Source organism: Hemitrygon akajei, chromosome 9 (genome assembly GCF_048418815.1).
Source record: "Hemitrygon akajei chromosome 9, sHemAka1.3, whole genome shotgun sequence".
Classification (NCBI taxonomy): domain Eukaryota; kingdom Metazoa; phylum Chordata; class Chondrichthyes; order Myliobatiformes; family Dasyatidae; genus Hemitrygon; species Hemitrygon akajei.
The window spans coordinates 19,644,090-19,656,744 of record NC_133132.1 but is presented as its reverse complement, the minus strand read 5'-3'; the positions used below and the strand labels follow the sequence as shown (position 1 = coordinate 19,656,744).

Below are 12,655 nucleotides of genomic sequence, written 5' to 3'. Positions count from 1 at the left end.
AGTGATGCAGCGTGTTGGGATGTTATCTACTGCACATCGATAGAAGACTGAGAGTACTGATGTGCACAGTCCAGCTCTCCTCAGAAACTACAGGTATTGGTGTGTAGGATGAGTTCTGGGGCCATGAGAGGTTGTGTGAGATGCGTACTCCCAGGAATTTGGAAATGCTCGCAATTTCCACTACTGTGCCACTGTTGTGAGGAGGGGTGTGAGTGGTTTGCATTCACCCTAAGTCGACAACCATCTCCTTTGTCTTACTGACATTGAGGAAGATGTTATCTGCCCGGCACCAGGCCTCAGGCTCTTCCACCTCCTCTCTGCAGGCCGTCTCATTGCTTTCGATGATGAACCCTACCACTGTTGAGACATCGGCAAACTTGACAATGTGATTACTCAGGTGTTTGGCTGTGCAGAGTGTACAGCAGTGGGCTCAGCACACAGCCCTGGAGAGTACCCGTGTTGAGGATGTTGGGATTGAAGGAACAGTTCTACATCCTAACTATCTGAGATTTGTTGGTTAGGAAGTCCAGTTGCACTGTGGTGTATTCAGACAAAGGAGTAGGAGTTTGTTCACCAAGGTCTATACGACAATAGCCTTGAACGCCAAACTGAAATTCAGAAACAGCATTCTGACATAAGATGTTGCTCAAGTTCCTTCAGCAGATTGTATATTGTTCCAGATTCCATTCAAAAATTACAGGGGCATTTTGGTCAGTGGAGTAAGTGGACCAAAATTGGCAAATGGAGTTTAATGCAGACAAGTTCAAGGTGTTGCATTTTGGAAAATCAAATTCAAGTAGGACTTTCGTGCTGAACAGCAGGGCTATGGAGAGTGACCTTAGACTACAAGTGTATGTTTCACTGAAAATGGAGTCACAGGTGAAAAAGACTTTTGGACCAAATGCTTTCATGAGTCAGGACACAGAGTATAGAAATTGGGAGGTCATGTTGTGCTTATAGAGTGCAGAAAAGATTTACAAGGCTCAAGGGACTGAACTATAAGGAAAGGTTAGACTAGCTCGGACTTTATTCCTGGCAGCATAGAAGGCTGAGAGCTGATTACACTAGGTGGCAACTTAATATTGAGTACACCTCATTATTGTAAGTATTTTATCAGCCAATCATGTGGCAGCAACTCAATGCATAAAAGCATGCAGACGTGGCCAAGAGATTCAGTTGTTGTTCAGACCCAAGATCAGATCAGGGAAGAAATGTTATCGAAGTGACTTTGACAGTAGAATAATGTTGGTGCCAGATGGGGTGCTTTAACTATTTCAGAAGCTTGATCTCCTGGAATTTTCATGCATAACAGTCTCTAACATTTATATCCAGTAAGCATCCTTGTGAATGAGAGAGCTCAGAATAGAACAGCCAGACGACAGCGAGGAGACAGAACCTCAAATAATCACCTGTTCTGACAGGTGTGTACAGAAGATCATCTCTGAAGGCACAACACGTCAAACCTTGAAGTGGAAGGGCTACAGCAGCAGAAGACCACTCATGTTTTTAACAAAGTGGCCACTGAGTGTATATGGGGGTACATAAAATCACAGAAGGGCACCTTCACCATCCCCAACATCCTTTGCTCATTCTAAATTTATAAACTCGCTCTCTGCTCCACATGACAAATACAGAACTGTTCAAAAGTCTTCTGAACTATAGCTATACATATGTTCCTAAGTCTTTTGCACAGGCTGTGTACAAAATAAATTTATTGTCAAAGTACATATATGCTGCCATATACTACCCAGAGATCTATTTTCTTACAGGCTTTCACAATAGGTAGAAAGGAATGCAATAAATGAAAATCTACACAAAAACTGACACCTAGACACCTACCCAGAGCTGTAACTAAAATACAGTAGTATGATTAAACGTTTTTACTGAGTCATGCTGACAACAGAGCTTCGCTTCCTGATGAACTCAATGTGGTCTAAACTTGCTTTGATCATTAAAACAGAGGAACCATCAGTAACTCCCACAGCCCCAGATGATCGTTAGATTTCGATCCCTGAGGTCGACGTGCGAGCAGCCTTCAGGAGGAAGAACCCATGGGAAGCACGCGGCCCAGACAACGTACCTGGCCAAGTTCGAAAGCCCTGTGCTGACCAACTGCCTGCAGGGTTCACAGATTTTTAACCTCTAGCTTCAATAGTCTGAGGTACCCAACTGCTGCGAGCAGACTTGGTAACCAGCCTCAATGACTATTGTCAACCATAGCACATACATCCAAGGTGATGAAGTGTTTTGAGAGATTGGTGATGAAACCTATCAACTCCTGCCTGAGAAGCAACTTGAATACGCTCCAATTTGCCAACCAGAACAACAGATACACGATAGATGCCATCTCATACACTCTTCATTCAACCCTGGAACATCCGGACAGCAAAGGTGCATACATCAGGATGCTCTTTATCAACTACAGCTTAGCATCCAATAAGATTAGCCCTCAAAATGTATCAATAAGCTTCAAAACCTTGGCTTCAATACTTCCTTTTGCAATTAGATCCTGGATTTCCTGACTTGCAGCCCCCAGTCAGTTTGGATGGGCATCTCCTCCATAACCTCCATCAGGACAGATGCACCACGAGGCTGTGTGCTTAGTCTTCTGCCTACTCGCTTTACACTTATGACTGCATGGCTTAGCACAGCTCCCATGCCACATTCAAGTTTGCTGACGACGCCACTGTTGCAGGCCAAACCAGCATATAAGAGGGAGATTAAAAACCTTGCTGAGGGGTGCAACAGCAATATCCTCTTATTCAACATCAGCAAGACCAAGAACCCTGATTATTGACCTCAGAAGGAGGAAACCAAAAGTCCATGAGCCAGCTTTCAACTGATGATCAGAGGTGGAGAGGGTCAGCAAGTTTAAATTCCTTGGTGTTATCATTATGGTCAGGTGGTCCTGGGCCCAGCACGTAAGTGTAACTACAAAGAAGGCATGGCAGCGCCACTACTTCCTTAGGAGTTTATGAAGATTTGGCATGACATCGGAAATTCTGATAAGCTTCTGTAGACGTGTGGTGGAGTATTTTGTCTGAATTGACTGGCTGTATCACAGCCTGGTACGGATACACCGATGGTCTTTAACAGAAAATCCTACAAAAAGTAGTGGATACAGCCCAGTCCCCCATGGGTAAAACTTTCCCTACCATTGAGCATATCTACGGGAAGCTTTATTGCAGAAAAGCAGCATCCATCATCAGTGGCTCCCACTCTCTTCTTGCTGCTGCTATCAAGAAGAAGGTACAGGATCTTCAGGACTCACACCACCAGGTTCAGGAATAGTTAATACCCCTCAACCATCAGGCTCTTATCCCAAAGGGGATAATTTCACTCAACTTCACTTGCCCCATCATTGAAAAGTTCCCATAACCACTGAACACACTTTCAAGGACCCTTCATCTCATTACCTTGGTATTTATCGCTTATTTATTTGTTATTATTTCTTTCTTTGTGCATTTATACTGACTGTTGTACCTGCAGACTGGTTGAATGCCCAAGTAAGTGCGTACTTTCATTGGACCTATTATGGTTATTATTCTATTATGGATTTATTGAATATGCCTGCAAGAAAATGAATCTTAGGATTGTATATGGTGAAATATATGTACTTTCATAATAAATTTACTTTCAACTTTAGTACCAGTACATCGACACACCACGCAATTAATCAACCACATGAGCACTTACCACATACTCACAATCAATCCGATACGGGGTATTCCTCCTCCCCCCCTTACAGAAAGGAACTGCAGAGGAAAATAATAAGTGAGGAAATGTCTATCCTGCTTGGTAGCAGTCAACTGACCGGAGCACGCTTTTGGACCGCCGCAGGGGGGCAGCTTCCCTCTCCGTACCTTCCTGATAAGCTGATGTCAAGAGCTGTGAATCTCCTCTTCCCTTGATATACGGGTTAAGGTTAAGGTCCAAATATCGTCCACCTGTTAACTCAATCTCTGCTACTTCACTGTGACAATACGGACAACAGCTGGTAACCGGTTTTCTTCTTGCAAGATGCACACATAGACTTTGCAACTGACACCAAACATTAGAAATGGTAGAGGCAGGTTCAATATTGTCATTTAAAGCAAAATTGGATAGGTATATGGACAGGAAAGGAATAGAGGGTTAGGGGCTGAGTGCGGGTCAGTGGGACTAGGTGAGACTAAGCGTTCGACACGGACTAGAAGGGCCGAGATGGCCTGTTTCCGTGCTGTAATTGTTATATGGTTATTGGTGGTCTGGTGTGCATACTGTATTTTTGCTTCATGGCCTTTTGCTTCCCACATACTCATTCCTGTATGGCTGGCTGTACGAGATCTGCTCTCTGTAGTGTTAGGACAAATCGTGTTTTTCAAATAGGAGGCTCTCCTGTATCCTCCCATCTTGGACTCCAACAATTAACACTTGAATAACTATCACTTCCTCGAATTTGCTCAGGGGAATATCTTTGTACTTGAATTCCTGCACTGCTAGGAGCAGATCTGTGATGAAATCATCTACTTTCCAATCGGGGGGGTTCTCACAGCTGTGAGAATCCTGTGGACCCCAAACATTACACCAAGATGGCGGCGCGACGCAGCTTGCAGCGGCCACTCCGGAGCTGATTATCTGTTATTTGTGAAGCGGGGTGCCATACACAATAATAATCCGATGAAAAACGGATGTGGGAGCACGGAGGAACATCTGAAAACCTTCTTCGTTGCTGCTGCTGCTGTGAGGTCCGGGTCTCTGCAGGGAAGAACAGGCCCCCAGTCCTCAGGGTCGCATTGCCGATGGCCATTGACGGGGGTATCTTAATACGCTCGGCAGAGGATGGTGCTCAGAGAAGCTGTTCCGGAGGGGATGGTCGGAGGCTCGGAGGTTCGACGGACTCGGAGTCCGTTGTGGTCAGGTCGCTTTCGGTGTGTGCTGCGTCTGCGAGGCTGAGTCAGGCGACGCTTTCATTGTGTGCTGCGTCTGCGAGGCTGAGTCGGGCGGCGCCGTGGAAGTCCATAGCGGGGCATTCCCTTCTGCCGCCGGTGTGGGATGGCGAGTCTGTCGGGACCCTGAGGACTTGTGAAAACTGTGTGGTGGTTTCTTTTGAACTTATAGCCTTTCAACATCTTGGGCCTATTTTTACTGTGCCCATAGTCTGTTTTTTTATCAATTATGCTATTGTTTGCACTGTTGTAACTATATGTTGTAAATATGTGGTTTTGTGTAGGTCTTGTAGCTTTAGTTTTTGGTCTTGTTTGTCTGGTGGGATTGGAGCTCCTTTCCGGGGAACATGCTAAGATGGTGTTAATAAGATGGAGCGCGATATTAATACGCAGCAGCTTCTCCGGACTCTGGACTGGGGCTTGCCAAACATTACATGGATTTTCTGGTGTAGTCTGTTTTGTCATGTGTTTTTGTGATATCATTCTGGAGGAATGTTGTCTCATTTTTTAACTGCATTGCATTTGTGGTTTTTAAATGACAATAAACTGAATCTGAATTGTCCAAAACTCAAACACGTCAATCAGTTCAGATTTGCTCAGTAGGTACAGAGCATCGAAGTATTTCTGTCAGAGTTCTACCATGTGCAGGTGAAGCAGCTTGAATGTCATCGTTTTCTCCAGCTTTGCCACTGATGTTAAACTGGGTAAGTGTTTGATGCAATACATAATGTTATTTTTCACTGCAGTTAAGTTTTGCCATAGCTGTGGCCCAAAATAAATTGGATGCAAGAAGGAGCTGTTCTTGCTTTGATCTTCATCGCCAAAATGTTAGGCATTGCGCAGAGCAAGAACTACAACTGAGTAGTATGATTACATTTTTACTGAGATTGTCAGTAACTGTACACACTGTGCAACTTACAGAGTGGAAGCTATGAACTGGCTCCGCCAAGACAGAAGCACGCGCACTCCAAAGCTCGTGCCCAAGAGAGTCCTCCATGCCCTGGTGCCCAATCAATACACTACATGATCAACTGGCTGCATGCACACTCACCACATTCACACAATCGATCTGATCTGATACACCATGATGGACAAACAACCAATATGTAAGGAACTAAAATATTGCCATTACATAAAAAAAGATTCATGTAGGCAGAAGAGACTAGTTTACTGGACTTATAATAACTATTTTAATTAGTTCAGCACTTTGTGGCCGAAGAGCCTGTTCCGTGTTCAAATAAAAAGCTGAATTCAGATTTTGTATTTTTACCACAATGCTGATTTGAAGCTATGTCAAAATAATCCTCTGACACATTCTATGGCAAAACTGTTATATTTCCCTCAAATATTTGGGATATTAGATGAAAATCTGAGAAAAAGTAAGGAAATGTTTAAAGAGAAAACAAAATGGAAGTAGACGAAACAAGAGAAAATCTGTAGATGCTGGAAATCCAGACAACACACACACAATGCTGGAGGAGCTCAGCAGGCCAGGCAGCATACGACAAGACCATAAGACAAAGGAGCTGAAGTCGGCCATTCAGCCCATCGAGTCTGCTCTGCCATTTTATCATGAAAAGAGTACAAAGAGCATCTATGGAAAAGAGTACAAACGACACCAGATCGAGGCTCTTCATCAGTCCCAATGAAGGGTCTCACCCGAAGCGTTGACTGTACTCGAGGGGGACCAAAATTCTTGCAGGCAGGTGTGTTGGGAAGGATTTAATCTATTTCACAGGGAGATGGGAACTGGAGTGAAGTGACTAAGGTTAGGACGGATGGTAAAAAGGCCAAGATAGTGTGCAGTCAGACTGACAGGAAGGGCAGGCAGATGATAGGACAAAACTGCAGCCAGCAGGGTGAGTATCAGTGCATTAGCAAAGCAGATTCAAAAAGGGATCACACTTTACAGTACTTAAAGTGTGATCTCTCAATGCACGGAGTGTAAGAAATAAGGTGGATGATATTACTGCACTTCTACAGATTGTCAGGTATGACGCTGCAGCCATCTGTGACCACTGTTACGTGTTGTGTCTGAGGGATATGAAGGTAGGCAGAGGGGGTGGTGTGGCTCTGCTGGTAAAGAATGGCATCAAATCAGTAGAAGGATGCGACATAGGATCAGAAGATGTTGAACCTTTGTGGGTTGAGTTGAATTGAATTGAACTGACTTTCATTACTTACATCCTTCATCTATGTGAGGAGTAAAAATCTTTACATTCCGTCTCCATCTGAATGTGCAATGTGTAATTTACAGTAATTTATAATAAATAGTATGTGCAACAGGACAGTCAATATAACATAGAAATTCAACTGTATCAGCATGAATTAATCAGTCTGTTGGCCTGGTGGAAGAAACTGTCCCGGAGCCTGTTGGTCCTGGCTTTTATGCTGTGGTACCAGATCCCGAATGGTAGCAGCTGGAACAGTTTGTGGTTGGGGTGACTCAGGTCCCCAATCATCCTTCGGGCCCTTTTTACACACCTGCCTTTGTAAATGTCCTGAATAGTGGGAAGTTCACATCTCCAGATGTGCTGGGCTGTCCATACTACTCTCTGCAGAGTCCTGCAATTGAGGGAGGTACAGTTCCCATACCAGGCAGTGATGCAGCCAGTCAGAATGCTCTCAATTGTGCCCCTGTATAAAGTTCTTGGGATTTGGGGGCCCATACCAAACTTTTTCAACCGTCTGAGGTGAAAGAAATGCTGTTGTGCCTTTTTCACCACACAGCCGGTAAGATCCTCGGTGATGTTTATGCCGAGGAACTTAAAGCTGTTCACCCTCTCAACCCCAGATCCATTGATGTCAATAGGGGTTAGCCTGTCTCCATATTTCCTGTAGTCCACAACCAGCTCCTTTTTTTTGCAACACTGAGTGAGAGGTTGTTTTCTTGACACCACTGTGTCAGGATGATGACCTCTTCTCTGTAGGCTGCCTCGCTATTATTTGAGATTAGGCCAGTCAGTGTAGTATTGTCTGCAAATTTAATTAGCAGATTGGAGCTGCGGGTGGCCACACAGTCATGGGTTTACAGAGAGTAAAGGAGGGGCTTAGGACACAGCCCAGGGGCTCCTGTGTTGAGGGTCAGAGGGGCAGAGGTGAGGGAGCTCACTCTTAGCAAATACCTGCGATCTGACAGATTCCAGCTACACAAGGCAGGGTAAAGGCCGAGCTCTCTGAGCTTCTTGTCGAGCCTGAATGGAACTATGGTGTTGAATGCTGAACTGTAGTCCAAGAACAGCATTCTCACATAAGCATCCTTCTTCTCCAGATGTGTAAGGAGGTGTGCAGAGCTGTGACTATTGCGTCATCTGTCGATCGGTTGTGTCAGTGGGCGAATTGTAGAGGGTTCAGTGTGGATGGTAGCAAGCTGCAGATGTAGTCCTTGACCAGCCTCTCAAAGCATTTGATTATTATTGAGGTGAGTGTGACAGGACACTGGTCATTCAGACATGTTACCTTGGTCTTCTGAGGTACAGGGACAATGGTGGATGTTTTGAAACAGGAGGGCACTCTAGACTGGGAGAGGGAGAGGTTAAAAACACACCTGGCAGTTGTGCCACGCACACTCCGAGTACCGCCCTGGGACGCTGTCCAGTCCCGCGGCCTTGCGACTGTCCACTCATTGGAAACACCTGCGTACTTCAGCCTCGGACGTGACCAAGGTGCGGGTCTCTTCAGCGGCTCTCCTCAGGGGCTCAGTGTTGGCAAATCGAATCGAGTGTAAAAAAGATTTAGCTCATCTGGAGAGAGGCAGCGATGTTAGAGACTCCACTGCGTTTAGCTTTAAGTCTGCAATGGTGTAGAGACCTTACCATAAGCCCTGTGTGTTGTCGGTGGAGAGTTGTGTCTGCAAGAAACTTAAGAAACTACAAGGGTAAAAGGACTCTGATGGGCATTATATACAGGCCTCCCAACAGTAGCTGGGATGCGGACCACAGATTACAACAGGAAATAGAAAAGTATGTCAAAAGGGCAATGTTATGATAGTTGTGCAACATTTTAATATGCACATCGATTGAGAAAATCAGATTGGTAATGGATAACAAGAGAGTAAATTTGTTGAATACCTACAAGGTGGCTTTTTAGAGCAGTTTGTCATTAAGCCTACTAGGAATCAGCTATTCTGGATTGGGTGTTACGTAATGAATTGGAGGTGATTAGGGAACTTAAGGTAAAGGAACCCTTAGGAGTTAGTGATCACAATATGATTGAGTTCAATTTGATAGGGAGAAAGCAAAGTTTGATGGAGCAGTATTTCAGTGGAATATAGGAAATTACAGAGAGAGGAGATGGTCAAAGTAAGTTGGAAGGAGCTGCTGACGGGACGTGAGTTTCTGGGGAAAATGAGGAAGGTGCAGGATAGATGTATTCCAAAAACAAACACTCAAATGACAAAATAGTACAAATGTAGCAGACAAGGGAAGTCAAAGCTAAAGTAAAAGCAAAAGGGAGGGCATACAACAAAGCAAAAGTTAGCTGGAAGATAGAGGATTGGGAAGCTTTTAAATGCTTAAAAGAATCATTAGGAGGGAAAAGATGAAATACGAACTGCAAGCTAACAAATTTGGATAGAAAAAGGTGGAGACACAAAGGTTTTTACAAGTATGTAAAAAATAAAAGAGAGATGAGAGTAGGTATGGGACCACTAGAAAATAAAGCCAGAGAAATAATAACGGGACAGGGAGATGGCGGATGAACTAATGAGAATTTTGCATCAGTCTTCACAAGTGTGCGGGAAGAGAAGTGAATACAGGGAGAAGGTGCTCTAAAAGCTGGAAGACCCAAGGCTACATGAGTCACCCGGACCAGATGAACTACACCCTAGGGTTCTGAAAGAGACAGCGGTAGAGAATGGGGAGGCATTAGTAATGATTTTTCAAGAATCATTGGACTCTGGTATGGTTCTGGAGGAATGGAAATTTTCAAATGTTACTCTATTCTTTAAGAAAGGAGGGAGGCAGCAGAAAAGAAATATAGATTAGTTAGCCTGACCCTAGTGGTTGGGAAGATGTTGGAGTCAATTGTTAAGGATGAGGTTATGGAGTACTTGGTGACTCAGGACAAGATAGGACAACGTCAGCATGGTTTCCTTAAGGGAAAATCTAGCCTGACAAACATGTTTAAATTCTTAGAGGAGATTACAAGTAGGATAGATAAGGGGGATGTAGAAGTGGATGTTATATAATTGGATTTTCAGAAGGCCTTTGATAAGGTGCCACGCATAAGGCTGCTTACCAGGTTAAGAGCCCAAGGTATAACAAGGAAGTTACTTGCATGGTTAGAGCATTGGCTGATTGGTAGGAGGCAGCGAGTGGGAATATAAGGATCCTTTTCTGCTTGGCTGCCAGTGACTAGTGGTGTTCCACAGGGATTGGTGTTGAGGACACTTCTTTTTTGCTACATATCAATTATTTAGATGACAGAATAGATGGCTTTGTTGCCAAGTTTGCAGATAATATAAAGATTGGTGGAAGGGCAAATAGTGTTGACGTAACAGGAAGACTGCCGAAGGACTTAGACAGATTAGGAGAATAGTAAAGAAAGTGGCAAATGAAATACAACGTTGGAAAATACATGGTCATGCACTTTGGTAGTAGAAATAAATGTGCAGACTATTTTCTAAAGGGGGAGAAAATCCAGGAAACTGAGATGCAAAAGGACTTGGGAGTTCTTGTGCAGAACACCCTAAAGGTTAACTTGCGTCGGCGGTGAGGATGGCAAATGCAATGTTAGCATTCATTTCCAGAGGTCTTGAATACAAGAGCCGGGATGTGATGCTGAGGCTGAGGCACTGGTGAGGCTTCACCTTGAGTATTGCGAACAGTTTTGGACTTCTTATCTGAGAAAAGATGTTCTGGCATTGGAGAGGGTTCAGAGGAAGTTCACAAGGTTGATTCTGGGAATGAAAGGGTATTTATATGAGGAACTCTGATGGCTCTGGGCATGTACTCACTGGAATTTAGAAGGATGAGGGGGGAATCTCATTGAAACCTTCGAATGTTGAAAGACTTAGAGTAGATGTGGAAAGGATGCTTCCCATGGTGGGGGAGTCTAGGACAAGAGGGCACAGCCTCAGGATAAAGGGGCGTCCATTTTAAACAGAAATGTGGAGAAATTTCTTTTGCCAGATGGTGGTGAATCTGTGGAATGTGCTACCACAGCCAGCTGCAGAGACCAGGTTGTTGGGTGTACTTAAGATTGATAGGTTCTTGATTGGACACGCCATCAAAGGTTATGGAGAGAAGGCTGGGGAGTGGGGCTGAAGAGCAGAAAAAAGGATCAGTCATGACTGAAGGACAGTGTAGACTCGATGGGCCAAATGGCCTAGTTCTGCTCCTCTGTCTTATGGTTATTTGAGATACAGCCATTATGGTGGTATCACATGCAAACTTGAAGATGGAGTTGAAGCAAAATCTGGCCATGCATTCATGAATCTAAAGGGAATAGCGTATGGTGACTAACTTTCAGGTTGATGTCTTGCCATCATTTGAATTTATAATACCTTGCCATCATTTGAATTTATAATACCTTGCCATCATTCGAATGTATAATACCTTGCCATCATTTGAATTTATACCTTGCCATCATTTCAATTTATAATACTTGCCATGATTTCAATTTATTTGTCACTCTTGTTTTTACTGCACATGAGCTAGACCAAGATTTTTCTGAGAGAACCAAAGTGATTGAAATAGACAGAACAAATTTCCCTATTATCCATTATTTTGTGTGGACAAGCGACAATCTGACAGCATGTCTCTTTACACCACAGAGTTCACTGATGTTCAAAATGCACCTTTTTATGTAGTGCTACTATACACCAGAATTAAGACTGATCTCTTTCAGGCACCATCCCTGAAGAAGATGGCAGAGTTGATCATCGAAATGTTGATTATAATTGATACCTGTACCCGGCTGGAAGCCTGAGGAGAATTTATTCTTTCTCGAGAAGAGTTTGATCTCAAGTCAAGTCAAGTCAAGTCAAGTCAACTTTTATTGTCATTTTGACCATAACTGCTGGTACAGTGCATAGTAAAAATGAGACAACGTTTTTCAGGACCATGATGTTACAAGACACAGTATGAAAACTAGACTGAACTACGTTTTCTTACTTTCAATGATACTGATACAAATGAATTCACTGAGAACCACAACTCAATGCCTTCTTTGTACTAACAACCACTGCAGTTTTGTAGTACTTCTGTAAAAGATTTTGTTTTCAAGCTCAAACATTAACCCTGTTTCCCCTTCCACAAATGTGACCTCTCTGACTTCAATATTTGCAGATTTAACTCAGATTTGCAATATCTGCAGATTTTTTTCAGCGGCTAATTTCAGACCTAAAGCCATAATGCATATTTGAAATAAAATTAACTTCCTTTTGACAAAATAAAAGCATTTTAAAACCCATCTGATCTATCTTTGAATGAGTTCAAAAATCATTTAAGTATTGCTTGTGAACTAAAAGGCAATATGAAGCTAATTCATTTTCTTTTGGAGTTTAAGAATCCAAAAAAATTACTTTCATCACACAGAAATGTTGCTCCAAATATTACAGCTTTTGTAATCCTGATAACAATATGCAGTTCCAGTGAAATTTTAATTGATGATAATAAAAGCCTTTTACTGAGCAGTGTACCAGGTAAACTGCTGTACCCTATCAACTTCTTTTAACTGCATAATTTCACAAAGTTCAGTGAGAGATAGCTTCTTCACATCCTTTG

At 43.3% G+C, this 12,655-nt stretch overlaps 1 protein-coding gene across 2 annotated transcripts in view; it reads right to left on the bottom strand.

Moving 5' to 3' along the window:
• The window catches only part of LOC140732900 (breakpoint cluster region protein), a 381,893-nt gene that overhangs the window by 275,911 nt on the left and 93,327 nt on the right, over positions 1-12,655 (bottom strand). The window lies entirely within an intron of this gene.